This window comes from Carassius carassius, chromosome 28, assembly GCF_963082965.1.
Source record: "Carassius carassius chromosome 28, fCarCar2.1, whole genome shotgun sequence".
NCBI classification, from domain to species: Eukaryota; Metazoa; Chordata; class Actinopteri; order Cypriniformes; family Cyprinidae; genus Carassius; species Carassius carassius.
In genome coordinates, this window is record NC_081782.1 from 18,050,327 (window position 1) to 18,074,942 (window position 24,616).

At 44.1% G+C, this 24,616-nt stretch overlaps 6 non-coding genes across 6 annotated transcripts; all 6 read right to left on the bottom strand.

Annotated features, from left to right (window-relative positions):
- Nucleotides 1-11,129: 11,129 nt before the first annotated feature.
- trnat-ugu (transfer RNA threonine (anticodon UGU)) lies at nucleotides 11,130-11,203 on the bottom strand. The gene has a single exon. It is a non-coding gene; the product is annotated as a tRNA-Thr (tRNA).
- A 586-nt stretch (nucleotides 11,204-11,789) lies between these two features.
- trnat-cgu (transfer RNA threonine (anticodon CGU)) lies at nucleotides 11,790-11,863 on the bottom strand. Its single transcript has one exon. It is a non-coding gene; the product is annotated as a tRNA-Thr (tRNA).
- A 930-nt stretch (nucleotides 11,864-12,793) lies between these two features.
- trnat-ugu (transfer RNA threonine (anticodon UGU)) lies at nucleotides 12,794-12,867 on the bottom strand. The gene has a single exon. It is a non-coding gene; the product is annotated as a tRNA-Thr (tRNA).
- Nucleotides 12,868-13,436: 569 nt separating this feature from the next.
- On the bottom strand, nucleotides 13,437-13,510 carry trnat-cgu (transfer RNA threonine (anticodon CGU)). The gene has a single exon. It is a non-coding gene; the product is annotated as a tRNA-Thr (tRNA).
- Nucleotides 13,511-14,110: 600 nt separating this feature from the next.
- On the bottom strand, nucleotides 14,111-14,184 carry trnat-ugu (transfer RNA threonine (anticodon UGU)). Its single transcript has one exon. It is a non-coding gene; the product is annotated as a tRNA-Thr (tRNA).
- Nucleotides 14,185-18,333: 4,149 nt separating this feature from the next.
- trnat-cgu (transfer RNA threonine (anticodon CGU)) lies at nucleotides 18,334-18,407 on the bottom strand. Its single transcript has one exon. It is a non-coding gene; the product is annotated as a tRNA-Thr (tRNA).
- Nucleotides 18,408-24,616: the final 6,209 nt, after the last annotated feature.

A 24,616-nucleotide genomic window follows, 5' to 3' on the forward strand; every position in this document is an offset into this window, starting at 1 on the left:
CATGTAAATGTAAATAAAAAATAGGAGGAGTTGGAGATGATGCTGCAGATGCTGCAGACACTGATGCTTGTGAAGAGGCAGCAGGTGTCCGTTCAGTGTCAAAGGTGGGGACAGTGATGTCCTGAAACTCCTCAAGTTCAGCATAACCTTCATCCACCTCTATACCAACCTCAGTGGTCTCTGTCTCTTCAATGGCCAAATTGTAGTCCTGCAGAACTTTACCAGTTTGCTGGTAAAGATATTCCACTCCAATAAGCTCACCTTTAAAATAGAAAAACATTGACAATTAGATAACATACCATAATATTATATTATAACTTAGTGGTTCAGTGGTTTATACTTAAATTAAAGTGTCACTAAAAACAAAAAAAAATTGTTATATACCAGTGTACTTTCTTGGCCCAACATAAGGAATGATTTTCATGCCCATAAGCTCCTCTGCAAGAGTGTTGACAGCATGACGCAGAAGATGGTTGTAGGAATGTGGTTGCTGCTGATTAGTTGTTGCTGCCACAGCCCGGTCCTCATTCCACCTTGCAAGACCATCCAAAAGATATGCCTGAAAGAAGGTGTCACTTGCCAGCGTGCCTATAAATGAAAAAAAAAATAATAATAATAAATTCACAGAACAAAAATTTCATATAAATACACAAATAGCTGTTCTTGCAATTCTCATAATTATTTCAGTATAAATCATATCTTAATTTAATAATTCAGTTAAATAATTTATTAACCTGGGATGAATCTGTTAAGGTGCAGGTGAAATGACTCAAGTGAAGTGGAACCTCTGGCACAGCGGTATGTTGGCAGGCGGTGCCCTCCCTTCAGTACAGTACCCGTCTGCATGTAGAGCTGCACACCGGCAGGATCCTGGATGCAGGCCACATGCTTCCGCTGGGACTTTAAAATCTCTCTCATGCGGGCTGAGTTTATTAGTGGGACTCCCAGAGTGTCACGACCAGCATCTCCATTAAAGGCCTGAACATGGCTCTCAATCAGCGCCAGGGTCTCTTTGGTCCCGCGAGTGGTTCTCCTGCAATGTAGCGCTAGCTCGCTACGACTGATACAGCGCAGCACATCAGCCTCGGATGATGGTTTCCCATCAGCTTCCAGCTCTGATAAGGCCTTCTATCATTGGCCCCAGACCAAAACCTTCGCTCGCTGTGAGCACGGACATGATCACCTGTCCATGCTCATTGCCAACATTAGTTGCCCAAGTAGCAGTGCCATAGCTGCGTCCTGCTTGTTTTCTGGCCACTTTTTTGGTAGAATCCATTTTTAAGATTCGACCATATTGTGATGTTATAGTGGCCTTGACCTCATCCAGCCTTTGCAGGACATCCTGGGCATACACCTGCATCAGCCGTCGGTGCTTGGGTATAGAAGGCATTGAAGGAGCAGGTTCAAATGTCACAGGCAGGATCAGGCTCGACGTGACAGCACTGGCAATCCCCTTGCAATCTGTCAGATACTGGACTGTCTTTTGCAACCAGACATCAACATGGCGCTCCTGTAGCTTGCGCTGGATCTGGCTGCTGCTGTTTCCCAGCCCACTCTGACGCATCAACGTTACTACCTCGAAGTCACATGCAAGTTTTGAAGTAAGAATGCAAGGGAACAGCACCCTGTGGCCAATGTCGAGCTGGGAAACGAGATCATGGCTCCAGCTGATGACCTTCCTTTTACATCTTCGGCAGGCAAGGTACTCAGATGCCACAAAGTACATCTCACCCATGGCAACCACCTGCCTGATCTTTTGATGCAAGCCAGCTGAGGTCAGAAGTTCTTTTTGACAGTCTGGATGCGGACAAGTCAGCTTCACTTGCCACAGTTTTCGTGGCATCCAGAGCAGCAGGCGATGGCCAAAGTAATTCTCCAAGGAAGGAGAATTACTGGTCTTCAGTGGCACCGGTGGAGGATACCACCAAAGTTTGTTCACCCTACTAAATACCAGCTCAGGATGCCCCTGTGCTGTCCACCTGAACAGGGCCTTGGAGATCCACCTCTGGTCCACTTCAGGCAGGGTGTGTGTCCATCCAGCCGGAAGACAGACTCGTCTGGCTGAAAAAATAAAATAAAATAGAAAAACAGAAAATAAACACATAAATAAACAAATTCTCATTGCTTCACTTTACTTTATTATCCCTGGAAAGGAAACGTTGAATACTTTAAATAAGTATAAACGTACATGCCACATATGACTCCTCAAACTTAGCTGCCTCTGCCAGCAGTGTGTTGTCATCTATCTCAAGGGACACAGTCGGACAGGTGAGGGTGGCTGAGGGCCCTGTGGCTGTCTCAAGGGACACAGTCAGACAGGTGAGGGTGGCTGAGGGCCCTGTGGCTGTCTCAAGGGACACAGTCGGACAGGTGAGGGTGGCTGAGGGCCCTGTGGCTGTCTCAAGGGACACAGTCGGACAGGTGAGGGTGGCTGAGGGCCCTGTGGCTGTCTGTGGCTGTCTCTGAGTGGCGCCGATACAGGATGGCTGCCTCCGTGACGTGCTCTGCAGTTGTTTTTGTGTTTTTGTTAGTTTGTCCTGTCTTTAGTTATATTCCTGCAATCAGTTCCACCAGGGACGAATTGCTGGATATTCGGCAACACACATCTCCCGATATTTCACCGGTTTTCGACTATTCTGATGTTTTGCTGGACATTCTTGTCGGCGGAGCGGCTGCGCTGATCACACGCTTCAAGAGGACGCGCAGGCGGGGAAAGCGAGCGGGAGCGCTCGTGAGACTCAGAAAACGCGGATTTCGAACGCCGTTGCCTAGCATCCATCTGGCAAATCTCCGCTCTCTACCCAACAAAACGGACGAACTGCTTCTGCTCTCTCGGACAAATAAAGATTTCTCTCACTCTGCTGCTCTGTGTTTCACGGAAACTTGGCTGAATGACACCATACCGGACAGCGCGCTCCATCTGCCGGACTTTCAGCTGTTTAGAGCGGATCGCGACGCAGAATCAACGGGTAAATCGCGCGGCGGCGGGACATGCTTTTACATCAATGAACGGTGGTGTACAGATGTAACTGTGTTAAAGAAGACGTGCTGCTCAAATCTCGAAACGCTCTTCATTAACTGCAAGCCGTTCTATTCGCTGCGGGAGTTTCATTCGTTCATTCTGGTTAGTGTTTACATCCCTCCTCAAGCGCACGTGAGCTCAGCTTTACAGAAACTCGCTGAGCAGATCACAGACACAGAACAACAACACCCAGACTCTGTTTTAATCATTCTTGGGGACTTTAATAAAGCCAATCTCTCCCGTGAACTGCCAAAATACAGACAGCATGTTACTTGTCCCACAAGAGACAGTAATATATTGGATCACTGTTACACAACAATAAAGGATGCATTTCACTCTGTTCCACGAGCAGCTTTGGGACATTCTGATCACCTTCTGGTTCATCTTATACCGACCTACAGGCAGAACCTAAAATCAGCTAAACCTGTATTAAGGACTGTAAAAAGATGGACTAATGAAGCAGAGCAGGATTTACAATCTTGTTTTGACCTCACTGATTGGAGTGTTTTTGAAGCTGCTGCCACTGATCTGGACGAGCTCACAGAGACTGTAACATCATATATCAGTTTCTGTGAGGATATGTGTATTCCTACCAAGACTCAACTAAATTACAACAATGACAAACCGTGGTTCACTGCAAAACTCAGACAGCTCCGTCAGGCCAAAGAAGATGCTTACAGGAAGGGGGACAATGTCTTGTATAAACAGGCTAAATACACACTGGAAAAGGAGATCAAAGTGGCAAAGAGGAATTATTCTGAAAAAATAAGGACTCAGTTCACTTCGAACGACTCCTCATCAGTGTGGAAAAGCCTAAAAAAGATCACCAATTACAAGACACCACCCCCCAGCACTGTGGAAAATCAACGACTGACAGACGATCTGAACGAGTTTTACTGCAGGTTTGAAAGAACACCCATCACCTGCCCTGAACACCTCTCCACACAACCGTTCACACCAATAACAACTCCTGCAACCAACCCTGAATGCCTCTCCAAACAAACGTTCAAACCATTCACAGCTCCTGCAACCAACCCTGAATGCCTCTCCACACAACCGTTCACACCATTCACAGCTCCTGCAACCCATCCTGATCACCTCTCCAATCAACCGCTCTCACCATTCACAACTCCTGCAACCAACCCTGAATGCCTCTCCAAACAACTGTTCACACCACTCACAACTCCTGCAACCCACCCTGAACACCTCTCCAATCAAGCGCTCTCACCATTCACACCTCCTGCATCCCCCCTCTCCCCCACACCTGCAATACAGATCAGCGAGGATGCGGTGCGCCAGGTCTTCAGGAAGCAGAAAAGGAAAAAAGCACCAGGCCCAGATTGTGTTACACCAGCCTGTCTGAAATCCTGTGCTGACCAGCTGGCCCCCATCTTCACAAAGATCTTCAACAGATCGCTGGAGCTGTGCGAAGTCCCTTCATGCTTCAAACGCTCCACCATCATCCCCATCCCAAAGAAATCCAAAATTACAGGACTAAATGACTACAGGCCTGTGGCTCTAACGTCTGTAGTCATGAAGTCATTTGAAAAACTGGTGCTGGCCCACCTGAAGGACATCACTGGACCCTTGCTGGATCCTCTTCAGTTTGCCTACAGAGCAAACAGGTCTGTGGACGATGCAGTAAACATCGGACTGCATTATGTCCTGCAACACCTAGACAGACCGGGGACCTATGTGAGGATCCTGTTTGTGGACTTCAGCTCTGCCTTCAACACGATCATCCCAAACCTCCTCCTGCCCAAACTAACTCAGCTCTCCGTGCCCACCTCCGTCTGTCAGTGGATCAACAGCTTCCTCACAGACAGGCAGCAGCTAGTGAGGCTGGGAAAATACACATCCAGCACCCGTACAATCAGCACCGGAGCTCCCCAGGGCTGTGTTCTCTCCCCACTGCTCTTCTCCCTGTACACTAATGACTGCACATCTAAGGACCCCTCTGTCAAGCTCCTGAAGTTTGCAGATGACACCACACTCATCGGCCTCATTCAGGACGGTGACGAGTCTGCTTACAGACAGGAGGTTAAAGAGCTGGCTGTCTGGTGCAGTCTCAACAACCTGGAGCTTAACACGCTCAAAACAGTGGAGATGATCGTGGACTTCAGGAGAAACCCCCCTGCACTCCCCCCACTCACCATCATGAACAGCACTGTGACTGCAGTGGAGTCATTCAGGTTCCTGGGCACCACTATCTCTCAGGACCTGAAGTGGGACATTCACATTGACTCCATTGTGAAAAAGGCCCAGCAGAGGTTGTACTTCCTTCGCCATCTGAGGAAGTTTAACCTGCCACAGGATCTGCTGAAACAGTTCTACTCCACCATCATCGAATCCATCCTCTGCACTTCAGTAACTGTCTGGTTCAGCTCAGCTTCTAAATCGGACCTCAGAAGACTACAGAGGGTAGTCCGGACTGCTGAGTGAATTATCGGTACAACCCTCCCATCTATTCAAGAACTGTACTTATCCAGAGTGAGCAAAAGGGCTGTTAAAATCACTCTGGACCCCTCACATCCAGCACACTCCCTCTTTGAACTGTTGCCATCTGGTCGACGCTACAGAGCACTGAGCACCAGAACGACCAGACACAGGAACAGTTTCTTCCCTCAGGCAATCCATCTTATGAACAGCTGATAATAACTGTGGGACACACTACACTATTTATATTTATATACACTACACTTTTTATCCAACACACATACTTAGCGTACACGTAAATCTTTTGCACATAATATACATACATGGAACACACTATACTACTTATATTTATATTTATATACACATACACTTATTTATCCAAACACACATACTTAGCGTACAGTTAAAATTTTTCCACATAATATACATGTACATACATAAATGCTCTTTTTAATATACCTGCCATACATTGTCAATTTGTATATTGTCAATCCTTACCCACCTATTTGTATTTTTTTTGTATTTTTTATTCCTTATTGTGTTTTTTGTTCTGTCGCTGTTATGTTGCACTGCGGAGCTCTGTCACGAAAACAAATTCCTCGTATGTGTGAACATACCTGGCAATAAAGCTCATTCTGATTCTGATTCTGATTCTCAAGGGACACAGTCGGACAGGTGAGGGTGGCTGAGGGCCCTGTGGCTGTCTCAAGGGACACAGTCGGACAGGTGAGGGTGGCTGAGGGCCCTGTGGCTGTCTCAAGAGACACAGTTGGACAGGTGAGGGTGGCTGAGGGCCGTGCACGTGCCTGGGCCAAAGCTACAAAAAAACACAGGACAAACAGATAAACATGACTACTGAACAGCAATAAATGCTAAACAAACCAAAAAAGTGTTATACAAATAAATGTTTGCTTACAAGGTGTGACTTTGAGGGGGGAAACCAGTCTTTCTACAGCCTTGTTCAAGTTTTTTTGGTTAGGCAACTTCCTAACCAAGAGGGAGCGGAGAGAGGCAGTAGAAGTATGGGTGGTGGTAGCGTGCTGGGTGGGGGTGGTGAACTCTGTGGGGGCAGAGTGCTGGGAGTAAGCAGCATGCTGGGGAGCTTTCCCAGCATATTGCTCTTCCTTCATGGCAATGGCAATTCTGCCAGAAGGAAAGAGCTCAATATACTCCCTGAAACTCCCCTTGTTGTGGGCATGTTCTTGGGAGTCTTTGCTGCCTCCTGTGGGGTCCCTCTTCATAGCTGCCACCAGATAAGCAGCATACCCCAGGGCATTTTCAGCCACCCACCTAAATGTTTGCCCACGAAATACACCAAACTGGATTTCAAAGAAACCCAACAGGTGCTTTCTGTTAGACAGATCTCCGTGGTGCTCACTTAAACTTTTCCTGGCTTTGTCCAGCACTTTCTCCGGGGGCAGGGGTCTTGTGTATGGCTTTCCTTTGTTGGCTTCCTTCACCTTTGACGCTTCCACTGTATCCGTCAGATTCAGGTTTCCATCAGCCCGTCTCCTAAAGCGAGGTTCCATCTAAATTAAAAAAAAGTGAACTATATTTACTTATGATCACCTTTTAATGTTGATTTTATATTATGCTTTGTTTGTGTATATATTTTCCTACAGGCTAAAAATGTTGGCTAACATATCAGAATTATCCCAGAGTATGAGGTAATTTTTCAGATAATTATTATACATTAAAATATAACTTTTGTCCCACCTGAGACAGGGAAGGGAAAGTTCAGTCTAGAGCTCAATATACTCCCTGAAACTCCCCTTGTTGTGGGCATGTTCTTGGGAGTCTTTGCTGCCTCCTGTGGGGTCCCTCTTCATAGCTGCCACCAGATAAGCAGCATACCCCAGGGCATTTTCAGCCACCCACCTAAATGTTTGCCCACGAAATACACCAAACTGGATTTCAAAGAAACCCAACAGGTGCTTTCTGTTAGACAGATCTCCGTGGTGCTCACTTAAACTTTTCCTGGCTTTGTCCAGCACTTTCTCCGGGGGCAGGTGTCTTGTGTATGGCTCTCCTTTGTTGGCTTCCTTCACCTTTGACATTTTTGTCCCACCTGAGACAGGGAAGTGAAAGTTCAGTCTATTCTATGTGATCTCCTTTTTAAAGACAAATTTTTCACAAATTTGTCTGCTCTATTACAAGTAAAGATCATACATTCAAAATTCTAGAATCAAAATATACTTAAAGTACTAAAAGTAGACGCATAATGTATACTATATTATTGCATTATAACAAGTAATGCATTAATGTGCAAGAATCGTTTTAATGTTGCAGCTGGTAAAACTGTAACTTAATATACTTTATATTCTGCTTGGTCGACTAATCTACAAGAATATGAAATACTTTTTTTATTATAATATTTTACATTGATTAGCTGAATTATTAGCTTGTCTGAACTACAGGTTATTCATTCAAAACAACTTTATATATTTGACACTTTATTTTTATGTTAACATAAAAACACAACTCACTTTACAATATGCTGGCACTAGTATGCATTAAATAAATACAATTGAATGCATTAATTCATGCTTAATTCATGCACAGATAATCATGACTTAATATATAACTCATTAAGGACCAAACCATTTATTAATTATTACTGCATTGGCAACAAATGAACATTTTATATGATTCATAGATAAAGAAATCAATAAATTGTTTTTTTGTTAAATGTGTCATAATGTATCCATTCCTTAATAACATTTTATATTAACTAACAGTGTAAAATTATATCATTAATGAATCATTAGATAATAATTTGTAAAGATATCATTATGTTATTACTTTAACTTTACTTGTTGAGGTACATGACTAATTTAAAAAAAATCCATAACCACAATAACATATTAACAATAGGTTAATAGCTCTTTACCTCAACATGTAAAGTCATAACATGATTCCTTTGAAAATCATTAGCTAATGATTAATTAAAGCTGACAACTGGAAGTTGAAGTAAATAGCTTTGGCCACTGTAGTAATTAAAGGAGTCATGACCCACAATTTTCACTTTTCCACGAGAATCAATGTATGTTATGATTGCCTAACGATTATACACTGGCCAGGAAGCCGATATTTAATAGTGAAGCGTTTGTTTACCTCACGGTTTGTAAAATAGCCCACGTGCACGCGCACTCAAATACGAGATTTTGATTTCTTCCACGTCTTGACGTCAAGACGGGGCAGGATATACCATATATGGACACCGCAGCAGGAAGCTCCCCCTTCCCCTCTCCCCCTCATATTCAGTCGAGAAAGACGCTGGAACTAGTGCACACGTGGGTTGCTCTGTGGTTGACTGCCAGAATCAACATGTAAATGTGTTTTCTCTACCAAGAACGGACCTAGCTATCAGAGACCAGTGGATTAAATTCATTTTTAATGACGCGGTTCCTTCAACCCTTCCACTTGTTTATCGTTACGTGTTTGTGCTAAACATTGTACGCCGAAATCCTTCACAAATTTGGGGCAATAACAGGCGAAGTTGGCATCGAAGCTCGGTAAAAGCGCCATTCCAACAAAATTGCCTGCAATTGAAACGGTAAGACTGTGTTTTTATTGCTCTACTGTGTGTAACAAACAGCATAACTGCTAATGCGGCTATTGTATGCTATTGCGTCCGTCAGTAGACAAATAAACGAAAGACTGGAGGTGAAGTAATTATATATGTTCCCTGTAAACGGACTGCAAAAACGGACTTTTGACTGCATTATAATGATTTCTTAATTCAGAATATGATCAAGATTGCGTAGGTTGATGTGTTCGGGGAATTTGCCAGTTAATAGTAACATTAACCTTAAATGAACGAAATGACTCGAAAAAAGATTTGTTCATTTTGATGATCGAGTTTGAACAAGAGAGTCTGGCGTTGCCAGATTGGGTGTTTTTTTCCGCTACATATTAAGGCCGGTTTACGGTGTGTTTTAGGTGGGTTTTCGCCTGGAAGGCTTTATAGAAATCTGGCATCCTACTGAACGAAGTTAAACTGAGAGAGCGTGGCGTTCACAGACACCAGAATGAACGACTTCACAGTAACGTTCATCAGGCAGTAATTGCGGTACGTTCAGTTCAGTCCAAAACATGAACGAGTTCATGAATTATAGTTCAATGAACGCGTCCAGGCACAACTCTGGCGGGAATATTAGCTTCGAGGTATGGGGAATGGCTGCTAACGTACTTTGCAAAAAACAAATGACTGAGATCATCATGAATTCGGTTATTGTTTATTTATTGCCTAACGCTTACATGAGGCCCCGTCTAGTTTGTGTGTGTGTGTGCTCACGTCTTATATTTGTGTGTGTGTGCTGTGCTCACGTCTCATATGAGTAACTTTATGTGCGTAGATAGTTCATATACATGTATGTGTGACTAGTACTTAGTATATATGCAAGCGTGTTTCATATGTGTGCGTGAATGAAGTTTGATTTAAGCCCTAAACGGCGCCTCATACTTATACACTGGCCGGGAAGCCGGTCGCGTTCATTCACAACTTGTGCCATGATGTCAGTTTGTAATAATATGCTAAAGCGTTACCTGCGGTGTCAACCGCCCTCCTTCCTGCAACCAATCAACTTGCCCCTCATTTGCATTATTATAATGACCGTCCACGACAGCCAAAATATCGCTTCAGATCTCACGAGAAAATAATGCCTACAGAAATAAAGGTCTGAGGAGCTCTGTGTTTATTTTTTTTCCACTTTTCTTTTTTAGAAGGGCCTGAAAGACTATAATACAGCAGTAGGTATCCAAGGTAATACGAGGGTATGACTCCTTTAAAATATACATTTACGTCATTAGTTAATATAATGTTATTAAGGAACTAATACATTAAAGTAAATTTAACTAATAAAATTGTATTTATTAATTAATCTATGAAACATATAGAATGTTTATTAGTGGCTGATGTAGTAATCATTAATTAATGGTTTAAGTTAGTCTTTCATTCGTTTACATTAAATCATGATTATCTGTGCATTTGTTAAGTATAAATTAATGCATATATGTGCACCAGTATTGTAAGTGTTTTTTATTGATAAAAGATTCACTTACATTGCAAATGTAGGTTAGAAATTAATCGATGACCGTTATCTTCTTCTTCAGCCGTGATCCGCAAGTCTCCGGGGGTTCTTGACGTCATCAATTGTTGTTGATAACTTGTTGTTACTATGAAGAATCACGGATGAGGAACGAGCGCTGATTGGTCAATTTCTTATTGTTACTGGGTGGAATCACGGTTGCGATACGAGCGCTGATTGGCTAATTGCTTGTTGTTACTGGGGGAAATCACGGTTGCGATACGAGCACTGATTGGCTAATTCGCAGTTACGATACGAGCGCTGATTGGCTAATTTGCGGTTGCGACACGAGCGCTGATTGGCTAAAACATAAATTTCATGGTTGCAGCCGGGAACATGATTGGCTGTCATAACAAAGAATAACCACGACCTACAGGTGACATGGTGCGCCACAGAGCCATGTGTGGTGCTTTTTTTTTCCTGGCTTGTGCCAGTCCGTTGAATTGAGTTCAGCCATTTGGGGAGCGGGAAGGACAAGATATGTGGGTCTCTCTGCAATTGGTATGTGTTTGGAAAAGCGGAGGATCTGTAAGGGGCTTCCTTTCCAAGAAAGAACTCACAGAGCAGAGCCACCTGTTAAAAGGCACCGCTGGGAATCAAACCCAGGATCTCCTGTTTACAAGACAAGCGCTTTGACCAGCTAAGCCACGGCGCCCTGCAGCATGGTTGACTTGGGTCAGAATTCTTCAGCAGCAGCTGAGGGGTGGTTGGCAAATGAAATCGCATGCTGCTCTGACGCTCCTCTGTACCGCCTGATTGCGCAAAGCAAAACCACACAACCCAAGGTGGTGTTTGATTACCAGCAAAGACAGTGCTGGGATTTGAATTCAGTATGTCCTATTCACTACACAAGCTTAAACCAACTAAGCCACGGCGCCAACCTGCACACACTCTCTCAGGGAGGGGCACTTAGAGGATTAAAGCATCAAGATAAGAGGCCAACGGCCAGGCTCTGCACAGCCTAAAATAGTTGTTTTGACAACTGATTCGGGGTGGCCAGCTAGCCTCTGGGTTTGTTGGCCAAGTGCCATTAGTTAACCAATGGCCTCATCTGGAAGTCTAGAAGTCCAGTTTGCTATCTATTGTGCCACAGAGCCTGTCAGCAACTGTTGACCTGTTCAAAAGAGCGTCAGCATTATCAGGATGTGGTTTGGAATTGGAATCGCCTGCTGCCTTTGCTATCCCTGTTTGCAGTCCGATCTCAGAAAAGCACATGCTTGAGAGCACACAAGGGTTCCTGGAGGCACCGCTGGGATTTGAACCCAGGATCTCTTGTTTACGAAACAGACGCTTTAACCAACTAAGCCACGGCACCAAGCAGAGAACTAGAAGGGTGAGTAAGTTGATCAAAACATCCAGCGGTGAGGACAAAGGTCCATGGGCTGGTCAGCTTATGAGATTTTTCACAACTTTCTGTTGCCCGAGGGCATAAGCGTGCAATTTAATGATAAACGAAAGGCCAGAAGTCACCAATCTGTTTTGACTCAAACCCACAAACTTCATATGGGCTCACACCACAGACTAATAGTCCAATGTGCTACACTCTGCGCCACATGCAGTAGCTCCTTCCAGGCTTGCAGCAGTCCTAAACCAAGGATTACCTGTTTGCAAGGCAAGCTCTTTGACCAGCTGAGCCATGCTACATTGCCGAGATGACTCTGGGCAGCATTCTTCGGCAGCATCTGAGGGGTGGTTCGCAAAATTAAATTGCATGCTGCTCTAGCACTCCTCTGCCCTCCCTTTTTACGGAGAGCAAAATCTCACAGCCCAAGGTGGCACTTGATCACCAGCAAAGGCACCGCTGGGATTCGAAACCAGGATCTCCTGTTTACTTGACAGGCGCTTTAACCAACTAAGCCATGGCACCAACTTGCATATACCTGGTAAGAAAGTGAGACTTAGAGCTTTATAACTCTGGAGGGGTGGCCTGAGAGCATATGTGTTTGTTGGCCAAGCGCCATTAACAGAATGCTAAAAGTAATGACTCTGGTGGGACTCGAACCCACAACCTTTGAATGACCTCATCTGGCAGTCTAGAAGTCCAATGCGCTATCCATTGTGCCATGTGTGGAGCTTTTCTTTTCCTGGCTTGTGCCAGTCGGTTGAATTGAGTTCAGCCATTTGGGGAGCGGGAAGGACAAGATATGCGGGTCTCTCTGCAATTGGTATGTGTTTGGAAAAGCGGAGGGTCTGTAAGGGGCTTCCTTTCCAAGAAAGAACTCACAGAGCAGAGCCACCTGTTAAAAGGCACCGCTGGGAATCGAACCCAGGATCTCCTGTTTACAAGACAAGCGCTTTGACCAGCTAAGCCACGGCGCCCTGCTGTATGGTTGACTTGGGTCAGAATTCTTCAGCAGCAGCTGAGGGGTGGTTGGCAAATAAAAACGCATGCTGCTCTCACGCTCCTCTGTACCGCCTGATTGCGCAAAGCAAAACCACACAACCCAAGGTGGTGTTCGATTACCAGCAAAGACAGTGCTGGGATTTGAATTCAGTATGTCTTATTCACTACACAAGCTTTAACCAACTAAGCCACGGCGCCAACCAGCACACACTCTCTCAGGGAGAGGCACTAAGAGGATTAAAGCATCCAGATAAGAGGCCAACGGCCAGGCTCTGCACAGCCTAAAATAGTTTTTTTGACAATTGATTCGGGGTGGCCAGCTAGTCCCTGGGTTTGTTGGCCAAGTTCCATTAGTTAACCTTTGAATGGCCTCAACTGGCAGTCTAGAAGTCCAGTTTGCTATCTATTGTGCCACAGAGCCTATCAGCAACTGTTGACCTGTTCAAAAGAGCGTCAGCATTATAAGGATCTGGTTTGGAAATGGAATCGCCTGCAGCCTTTGCTATCCCTGTTTACAGTCCGATCTCAGTAAAGCACATGCTTGAGGCACCGCTGGGATTTGAACCCAGGATCTCCTGTTTACGAGACAGACGCTTAAACCAACTAAGCCACGGCGCCAAGCAGAGAACTAGAAGGGCGAGTAAGTTGATCAAAACATCCAGCGGTGAGGACAAAGGTCCATGGGCTTGTCAGCTTATGAGATTTTTCATAACTTTCTGTTGCCCGAGGGCATAAGCGTGCAATTTAATGATAAACGAAAGGCCAGAAGTCACCAATCTGTTTTGACTCAAACCCACAAACTTCATATGGGCTCACACCACAGACTAATAGTCCAATGCGCTACACTCTGCGCCACATGCAGTAGCTCCGTCCAGGCTTGCAGCAGTCCTAAACCAAGGATCACCTGTTTGCAAGGCAAGCTCTTTGACCAGCTGAGCCATGCTGCATTGCTGAGATGACTCTGGGCAGCATTCTTCGGCAGCATCTGAGGGGTGTTGTCTAGAAGTCCATTGCACTATCCACTGCGCCACAGAGCCATGTGTGGTGCTTTTTTTTCCTGGCTTGTACCAGTCCGTTGAATTGAGTTCAGCCATTTGGGGAGTGGGAAGGACAAGATATGTGGGTCTCTCTGCAATTGGTATGTGTTTGGAAAAGCGGAGGATCTGTAAGGGGCTTCCTTTCCAAGAAAGAACTCACAGAGCAGAGCCACCTGTTAAAAGGCACCGCTGGGAATCAAACCCAGGATCTCCTGTTTACAAGACAAGCGCTTTGACCAGCTAAGCCACGGCGCCCTGCTGCATGCTCGGCTTGGGACAGAATTCTTCAGCAGCAGCTGAGGGGTGGTTGCCAAATGAAATCGCATGCTGCTCTGACGCTCCTCTGTACCGCCTGATTGCGCAAAGCAAAACCACACAACCCAAGGTGGTGTTTGATTACCAGCAAAGACAGTGCTGGGATTTGAATTCAGTATGTCCTATTCACTACACAAGCTTTAACCAACTAAGCCATGGCGCCAACCTGCACACACTCTCTCAGGGAGGGGCACTAAGAGGATTAAAGCATCCAGATAAGAGGCCAACGACCAGGCTCTGCACAGCCTAAAATAGTTTTTTTGACAATTGATTCGGGGTGGCCAGCTAGCCTCTGGGTTTGTTGGCCAAGTGCCATTAGTTAACCTTTGAATGGCCTCATCTGGCAGTCTAGAAGTCCAGTTTGCTATCTATTGTGCCACAGAGCCTATCAGCAACTGTTGACCTGTTCAAAAGAGCGTCAGCATTACAAGGATCTGGTTTGGAAATGGAATCACCTGCTGCCTTTGCTATCCCTGTTTGCAGTCCGATCTCAGAAAAGCACACGCGAGTGGCGCCGATACAGGATGGCTGCCTCCGTGACGTGCTCTGCAGTTGTTTTTGTGTTTTTGTTAGTTTATCCTGTCTTTAGTTATATTCCTGCAATCAGTTTCACCAGCGACGAATTGCTGGATATTCGGCAACACACATCTCCCGATATTTCACCGGTTTTTGACTATTCTGATGTTTTGCTGGACATTCTTGTCGGCGGAGCGGCTGCGCTGATCACACGCTTCAAGAGGACGCGCAGACGGGGAAAGAGAACTGGCGCGCTCGTGAGACTCAGAAAACGCGGATTTCGAACGCCGTTGCCTAGCATCCATCTGGCAAATCTCCGCTCTCTACCCAACAAAACGGACGAACTGCTTCTGTTCTCTCGGACAAATAAAGATTTCTCTCACTCTGCTGCTCTGTGTTTCACGGAATAAAGATTTCTCTCACTCTGCTGCTCTGTGTTTCACGGAAACTTGGCTGAATGACACCATACCGGACAACGCGCTCCATCTGCCGGACTTTCAGCTGTTTAGAGCGGATCGCGACGCAGTTACATCATTGAACGGTGGTGTACAGATGTAACTGTGTTAAAGAAGACGTGCTGCTCAAATCTCGAAACGCTCTTCATTAACTGCAAGCCGTTCTATTCGCCGCGGGAGTTTCATTCGTTCATTCTGGTTAGTGTTTACATCCCTCCTCAAGCGCACGTGAGCTCAGCTTTACAGAAACTCGCTGAGCAGATCACAGAGACAGAACAACAACACCCAGACTCTGTTTTAATCATTCTTGGGGACTTTAATAAAGCCAATCTCTCCCGTGAACTGCCAAAATACAGACAGCATGTTACTTGTCCCACAAGAGACAGTAATATATTGGATCACTGTTACACAACAATAAAGGATGCATTTCACTCTGTTCTACGAGCAGCTTTGGGACGTTCTGATCACCTTCTGGTTCATCTTATACCGACCTACAGGCAGAAACTAAAATCAGCTAAACCTGTATTAAGGACTGTAAAAAGATGGACTAATGAAGCAGAGCAGGATTTACAATCTTGTTTTGATCTCACCGATTGGAGTGTTTTTGAAGCTGCTGCCACCGATCTGGATGAACTCACAGAGACCGTAACATCATATATCAGTTTCTGTGAGGATATGTGTATTCCTACCAAGACTCAACTAAATTACAACAATGACAAACCGTGGTTCACTGCAAAACTCAGACAGCTCCGTCAGGCTAAAGAAGATGCTTACGTGAAGGGGGACAATGTCGTGTATAAACAGGCTAAATACACACTGGAAAAGGAGATCAAAGTGGGAAAGAGGAATTATTCGGAAAAAATAAGGACTCAGTTCACTTCGAACGACTCCGCATCAGTGTGGAAAAGCCTAAAGAAGATCACCAATTACAAGACACCACCCCCCAGCACTGTGGAGAATCAACGACTGGCAGACGATCTGAACGAGTTTTACTGCAGGTTTGAAAGAACACCCATCACCTGCCCTGAACACCTCCCCACACAACCATTCACACCATTCAAAACTCCTGCAACCAACCCTGAATGCCTCTCCAAACAACCGTTCACACCATTCACAGCTCCTGCAACCCATCCTGATCACCTCTCCAATCAACCGCTCTCACCATTCACAACTCCTGCAACCAACCCTGAATGCCTCTCCAAACAACTGTTCACACCACTCACAACTCCTGCAACCCACCCTGAACACCTCTCCAATCAAGCGCTCTCACCATTCACATCTCCTGCATCCCCCCTCTCCCCCACACCTGCAATACAGATCAGCGAGGATGCGGTGCGCCAGGTCTTCCGGAAGCAGAAAAGGAAAAAAGCACCAGGCCCAGATTGCGTTACACCAGCCTGTCTGAAATCCTGTGCTGACCAGCTGGCCCCCATCTTCACACAGATCTTCAACAGATCGCTGGAACTGTGCGAAGTCCCTTCATGCTTCAAACGCTCCACCATCATCCCTATCCCAAAGAAATCCAAAATTACAGGACTAAATGACTACAGGCCTTTGGCTCTAACGTCTGTAGTCATGAAGTCATTTGAAAAACTGGTGCTGGCCCACCTGAAAGACATCACTGGACCCTTGCTAGATCCTCTTCAGTTTGCCTACAGAGCAAACAGGTCTGTGGACGATGCAGTAAACATCGGACTGCATTATGTTCTGCAACACCTAGACAGACCGGGGACCTGTGTGGATCCTGTTTGTGGACTTCAGCTCTGCCTTCAACACGATCATCCCAAACCTCCTCTTGCCCAAACTAACTCAGCTCTCCGTGCCCACCTCCGTATGTCAGTGGATCAACAGCTTCCTGACAGACAGGCAGCAGCTAGTGAGACTAGGAAAATACACATCCAGCACTCGTACAATCAGCACCGGAGCTCCCCAGGGCTGTGTTCTCTCCGCACTGCTCTTCTCCCTGTACACTAACGATTGCACATCTAAGGACCCCTCTGTCAAGCTCCTGAAGTTTGCAGATGACACCACACTCATCGGCCTCATTCAGGACGGTGACGAGTCTGCTTACAGACAGGAGGTTAAAGAGCTGGCTGTCTGGTGCAGTCTCAACAACCTGGAGCTTAACACGCTCAAAACAGTGGAGATGATCGTGGACTTCAGGAGAAACCCCCCTGCACTCCCCCCACTCACCATCATGAACAGCACTGTGACTGCAGTGGAGTCATTCAGGTTCCTGGGCACCACTATCTCTCAGGACCTGAAGTGGGACATTCACATTGACTCCATTGTGAAAAAGGCCCAGCAGAGGTTGTACTTCCTTCGCCAGCTGAGGAAGTTTAACCTGCCACAGGATCTGCTGAAACAGTTCTACTCCACCATCATCGAATCCATCCTCTGCACTTCAGTAACTGTCTGGTTCAGCTCAGCTTCTAAATCTGACCTCAGAAGACTACAGAGGGTAGTCCGGACTGCTGAGCGAATTATCGGTACAAACCTCCCATCTATTCAAGAACTGTACTTATCCAGAGTGAGCAAAAGGGCTGTTAAAATCACTCTGGACCCCTCACATCCAGCACACTCCCTCTTTGAACTGTTGCCATCTGGTCGACGCTACAGAGCACTGAGCACCAGAACGACCAGACACAGGAACAGTTTCTTCCCTCAGGCAATCCATCTTATGAACAGCTGATAATAACTGTGGGACACACTACACTATTTATATTTATATACACTACACTTTTTATCCAACACACATACTTAGCGTACACGTAAATCTTTTGCACATAATATACATGTACGTACATGGAACACACTACACTACTTATATTTATATTTATATACACATACACTTATTTATCCAACACACATACTTAGCGTACAGTTAAAATTTTTCCACATAATATACATGTACATACATAAATGCTCTTTTTAATATACCTGCCATACATTGTCAATTTGTATATTGTCAATCCTTACCCACCTATTTGTATTTTTTATTCCTTATTGTGTTTTTTGTTCTGTCGCTGTTATGTTGCACTGCGGAGCTCTGTCACGAAAACAAATTCCTCATATGTGTGAACATACCTGGCAATAAAGCTCATTCTGATTCTGATTGAGGCACAGCTGGGATTTGAACCCAGGATCTCCTGTTTACGAGACAGACACTTTAACCGACTAAGCCACGGCACCAAGCAGAGAACTAGAAGGGTGAGTAAGTTGATCAAAACATCCAGCGGTGAGGACAAAGGTCCATGGGCTGGTCAGCTTATGAGATTTTTCACAACTTTCTGTTGCCCGAGGGCATAAGCGTGCAATTTAATGATAAACGAAAGGCCAGAAGTCCCCAATCTGTTTTGACTCAAACCCACAAACTTCATATGGCCTTACACCGCAGACTAATAGTCCAATGCGCTACACTCTGCACCACATTGCAGTAGCTCCTTCCAGGCTTGCAGCAGTCCTAAACCAAGGATCACCTGTTTGCAAGGTAAGCTCTTTGACCAGCTGAGCCATGCTACATTGCTGAGATGACTCTAGCAGCATTCTTCGGCAGCATCTGAGGGGTGGTTCGCAAATTAAATTGCATGCTGCTCTGGCACTCCTCTGCACCCCCTTTTTTACGGAGAGCAAAACCTCACAGCCCATGGCAGCGCTTGACCACCAGCAAAGGCACTGCTGGGATTCGAACCCAGGATCTCCTGTATGAGATTTTTCACAACTTTCTGTTGCCCGAGGGCATAAGCATGCAATTCATTGATAAACGAAAGGCCAGAAGTCACAAATCTGTTTCGACTCAAACCCACAAACTTTATATGGCCTCACACCGCAGACTAATAGTATTTGAACTGTCAATAGCAAATACTTAAATTTATAAGAACATATTCTTACAGTAGCTGATTCAGATTAAACACCAGATTGTCATAGCAAAGTCGGGATTGACCCATTTTTTTTTAAAAACAGCCTTTGCACAGCCAGACTTGAATGAGGTGTTTTAGCCCGGTCTAGACAGATGATGACAGATCCCTTGTGAAGACCTCATTGATGGCCCCAGCACAGATGCGAAGCAAATATCCTCCACGAGAACAGTACAAGCCCTCGGCACAGACCCTTTTTACCAGCTTCACCTGCTGGCATCATGTTCCTTTAAGCAGAAGAAGTTAAATTAAATATTCTGGATGATATCAATCCAAAATCTGTTTTGTGATGCAGCCTGGAATCATCACACCATGTTCAATTTTTTGGCCAGAAAAGAAGGGGTTTCCTGACTGAGCCTGGTTTTGATATGGTTTGGGTTCTTTGCTACTGTTGCCTTTTGTCTTGCTTAGTTAAAGACCCCTAATATTCAGCAATATTATTGACCTGACTGCAGTGACACCACTGGATAAGAACTGAACTGACCTGAATTATGACATCCCTCTTTGCTACATAACAATGTAAAGAAATAAATAGTGTTCCTGTTGCTCAATTGGTAGAGCATTGCGAAGGTTGGGGGTTCGATTCCCCGGGAATACATGATAGGAAAAAATTGATAGCCTGAATGCACTGTAAGTCGCTTTGGATAAAAGCATCTGCTAAATGCATAAATTTATTTAATAATGTTGTTGTTGTTGTTTTAAATAATATACTGTGAAGGAGTGGATGCCGAGTTGCCATATGCTTCATACTGATATTAATTATATTATTACATGATTTCTTGTTTGACTATCAATCAAGTTATGGCAAGAGTGAAATGTGTAACCTTATGTGCGCTTAAGAGATATTAAAGAATCCTGTACTACCCTCTATTTCTTTTCCTCAAGATTAATGGCCACATATTATGTGTGTGTATCCAACCGTAATGATAAGACACTCGCCAGTGCTAGAAAGCCTTGAATTTTAGATAAGTTCTCTGTGTATGTGTGTTAGTATCTGTCTGTACAGGGAGAAGCTCAGACAGTCCCAGGACAAACGATCAACTGCCAGTGTCCAGCGTATCAGATATACGTCTTTGGAGAGTTTATCTAGGTTTTGGAACCAATCAGAATTTTGCCAATTTTTTTGTCAGGGTATAACTGTGGTTGATTTTGAGTTGTACGGGCGCGGCCTACGAACTCCGTCGAGAGTATTGAAGCTGACTTCTGCTGATGAAACTGCAAACTATTTTCTTCAGTAAAATTATTATTATTAATTGAACTCATCTCTGACTCCTGGTCTTCATTGCGACATATCTGGTCCTTGGGTTTTAACTGTTAAATTACCCCAACAGTTAATGGTGGAGGATGCTCGGGCAATCGTTCTTTGGTGACATCCCTGATCAATCATCAAACCAAGGTAGGAAAGATTTTATATTTAATATTATTGGTTAGGGACTGTCTGTAAGTGGAGGGGGTCGAGAGAAGGAGGAACGATAGACTCACTCAGACGTGAGGGGGTAGACACCAGCTCCGGGGTGGAGTAGGTAAATTGGTGTCATGGTACACCTGTAAATGAAGTAACCTTGTGAGTAAAAGGGGTACAAGTGCACATCGGTAGGTCTTAGGATAAGATATATTTAAAGATGTGTACAGTTACAGGGATCATTGGTTGTGAGTTTTGTGTCTAGAGTTGTGAAAAATGACATCAAGGTTCTGAAAATAGTAACAAAGTGATTGTAAAAAACTGTAAGCAGTAAAAATACCAGAGACATGTTCTGAGTGGAAAATTTGTAATTCCTATATTTACTAATGTTTGGCCAAAAGAGTAACTTTATTGTTGGACTGCAAAATTGTAGCCACTCAGCATCATAAAAAAAGAGAAAAGAAAATTATTGTTTGCTTATGAGATGATAAAGTTGTAAACATGTAACATAAATGGGGGTTTCAAAGTAACTTTGAAGACAGCATGCTAGCAAGACCCGAAGTAATATACCTGGGTCAGATAACTCCTGACAGATTTAAAACAAATGTTGAAATTCCGAAGCCATGGCCAGAATTAAGTGAATGAATTAAAGGAGTCATGACCCACAATTTTCACTTTTCCACGAGAATCAATGTATGTTATGATTGCCTAACGATTATACACTGGCCGGGAAGCCAATATTTAAAAGTGAAGCGTTTGTTTACCTCAGGGTTTGTAAAATAGCCCACGTGCACGCGCATTCAAATAGGAGATCAATTGCGCATTCAATTGACGTCAAGACGGGGCAGGATATACCATATATGGACATCGCAGCAGGAAGCTCGCCCCTTCCCCTCTCCCCCTCATATTCAGTCGTGAAAGACGCTGGAGTAGTGCACACGTGAGTTGCTCTGTGGTTGACTGCCAGAATCAACATTTAAATGTGTTTTCTCTACCAAGAACGGACCTAGCTATCAGAGACCAGTGGATTAAATTCATTTTTAATGACGCGGTTCCTTCAACCCTTCCACTGGCTTATCGTTAGTGATGGCAAAATCGAGGCCTCGTGAACCAATGAAACAGTTGAACCAAATGTGCCATATTGTTTCGAGGCTTCGAATCAATCCGACACCCGTCTCAACGGTGACACCTAGTGGTCACTTGCAGGTGTTGATCTGAAACAACCTTGACGAGCCATTAAAAAAATGTGTTGTTTTTTTATTATTATAATGTTCTAATATGTGAAGCTTGTAACCTATAGGCTCCTCACTGTGCATAATGTTATTTTGGTCATGAAAAATGAATATTAATAAAAGAAATCAAGCCACAATGTCTCACTTTTTTAGAGATTTTTATTCAAAAATATTAATTTATCTGCTGTGGAAGGACTTAGCCTACTTCTTTTTTTACAGATAATTTCTCCAGCCTTTGAAAAAATCCTCTCACAAGGGACACTTGTTGCTGGCATACAAAGATATTTTTTTGCAAGGACATACAAATGAGGAAAGATTACTGCTCTCTCTTTCCAGTAAGTTAGTGGATCATGAGTTCTGGGCAAATACGCATCGTTGATGTATTTTTTCACTTCCACTGTGGCATCAGCTGTAGCATTGTGTATCATCTTGGTTTGATGGATGCGAGTATCAAAAAGTTCCCATAAACTGTCCTGTGTTTCTACTGGTGTTGATGTTGATGGTGATGGTGATGATGATGATGATGGGTGTGATGTTGACATTTCTGGGTCTGAATAAAAATGAAAACAGCAATTAGTAACAAATCCTAAACTGACGGCATATATGAAGGATATATTATATTACATGATTCAGATTACATAACATAACACTGACTGAAACTGCTCACCAGGATTTGTGTTTGAACGCATCAGTGAAGCACACTCCAGTGTGATATGCTTTTCAGCTTCCTGGGCTTTGGCAGCATTTCCAAATGCCACATTTTTGAACCTTGGGTCCAGCAGTGTAGCCAGTGCCAAGGCTCTAAAACTCTCATAACCTCCACATCTGGAGTGCAGACCTTCTTGCAGATGTGAGCCTATGAGCCAAAACAGGAGAAACACATATTTATAATAATGACAATAATATGACAGTTATGGCCAATCACATGGGTAGTATGGTCATTGTGGCCTACCTAATTGAACAGTTGATTCCTGCGTTGCATTTCCTTTTTTCTGTGCAAGCTTGTGCTGCAACATCCTGTACAGTGGTATAAGGTTTGAAGCAGACACTCTCTTTTCCTCTGACATCTCTGTTGTTGCGAGTTTGAATGGTTGCAGTATTGACAATGATTGTTCAATAATGTCATAATCAATACTTGTCAGGGGAGCAGTATCATTGTTTAAGTTGGAAAGTGCAGCAGCCACTGGTTCACGTTGGTCATACAAGCGCTGTAGCATGTCAAATGTGCTGTTCCATCTCGTGTCAACCTCCTGTATCAGTTTCAGAGTTGGTCTTCCCATCAAGCTCTGCATCTCCACAAGCTTGTCCTTTGCTTTGCAGCTGGATCTGAACAACCCCACTATCTTTCTGGCCTTCTGGCGTATTTCATTGATGACTGGGGTTTGATCTAGTGCCTTTTTCACAATCAAATTTAAAGTATGAGCAAAACATGGGACATGGCGAAGGTGGAGTAGCTGGGCACTTAGGATCATGTTAGATGCATTGTCAGTCACCATGCACTGAACTTTGGAGGTTATTCCCCACTCAGCCATTAGCAAGGCTTTAGCCTCCATGAGATGCTGGGCTGTGTGGGTTTGGTAAAACCTCCTTACACCCAGTACAACAGTTGCCATTTTTGCCTCTGGTGTTATGTAATGGCAAGTCACACCAAGATATCCATCCATATTAATGGAGGACCACATGTCAGCTGTAAGGCTAACAAATTCGGCCTTTTGTAGGTCCTCCATTGTCTTCTCCTTGGCTTTGTTGTACTTTTCGCTGACCATTATTTTAAGCACCTTCCGGGATGGGAGGACATAGCTTGGATCAAGCTTGTTCACAAATGCCCTGAATCCCTCATCGTCCACGATGGTGAAGGGCTGCAGATCCTTCACCACCATGTTTATAAGAGCCTCATCCAATTCCCTCTGTCTGACTTTTAAAAGAGAAGACAAAACATACTTTCAGACAAAAACTGAGCCTGGTTTCTCCCAAGGTTTTTTTCTCCATTCTGTCACCGATGGAGTTTCGGTTCCTTGCCGCTGTCGCCTCTGGCTTGCTTAGTTGGGGACACTTCATCTACAGCGATATCGTTGACTTGATTGCAAATAAATGGACAGACACTATTTAACTGAACAGAGATGACATAACTGAATCCAATGATGAACTGCCTTTAACTATCATCTTTGCATTATTGACACTGTTTTCCTAATGAATGTTGTTCAGTTGCTTTGACGCAATGTATTTTGTTTAAAGCGCTATATAAATAAAGGTGACATTGACATTGACATTGACAAATACATTGGAAAAATACAGCTTCAATTAGTGCACATCTATTAAAAGTGTAGCCTACTGGTTCATTATTTGGAAACCTTCCAGTGTTTATAATCAGTGCTTTATATAACTTATAAACTTTATAAACAGTGTCCCAAAAGGTTGTAATTATATTTCAATTATAATTATATCCCAAACAATGCATACCTTGCTTAGATGGCCCAGCAGTGTCAGTAGCAGGCCATCCTCTGCACCCTGCAAAATGGCAGGATGAGTGCTCCTCAAATGGCGCATCATGGATGATGTATTGTTGCAGTAGGCTAGCTGCCGATCACAATACACACATCTCACTTTATTTGGGGTTTCTAAATGGAAATGCTCCCACACCACAGATGTACGGCATCTCTTCTGGGGAGCTTCCATTTCATCTATCCAAATCTATCTATCTATATATGAATCGATCTATGTATCTAGATATGTATCTATAATCTATGTATCTATATATGTATCTATCTATAATATATGTATTTATATATGTATCTATAATCTATCTATATATGTATCTATCTATAATATATGTATTTATATATGTATCTG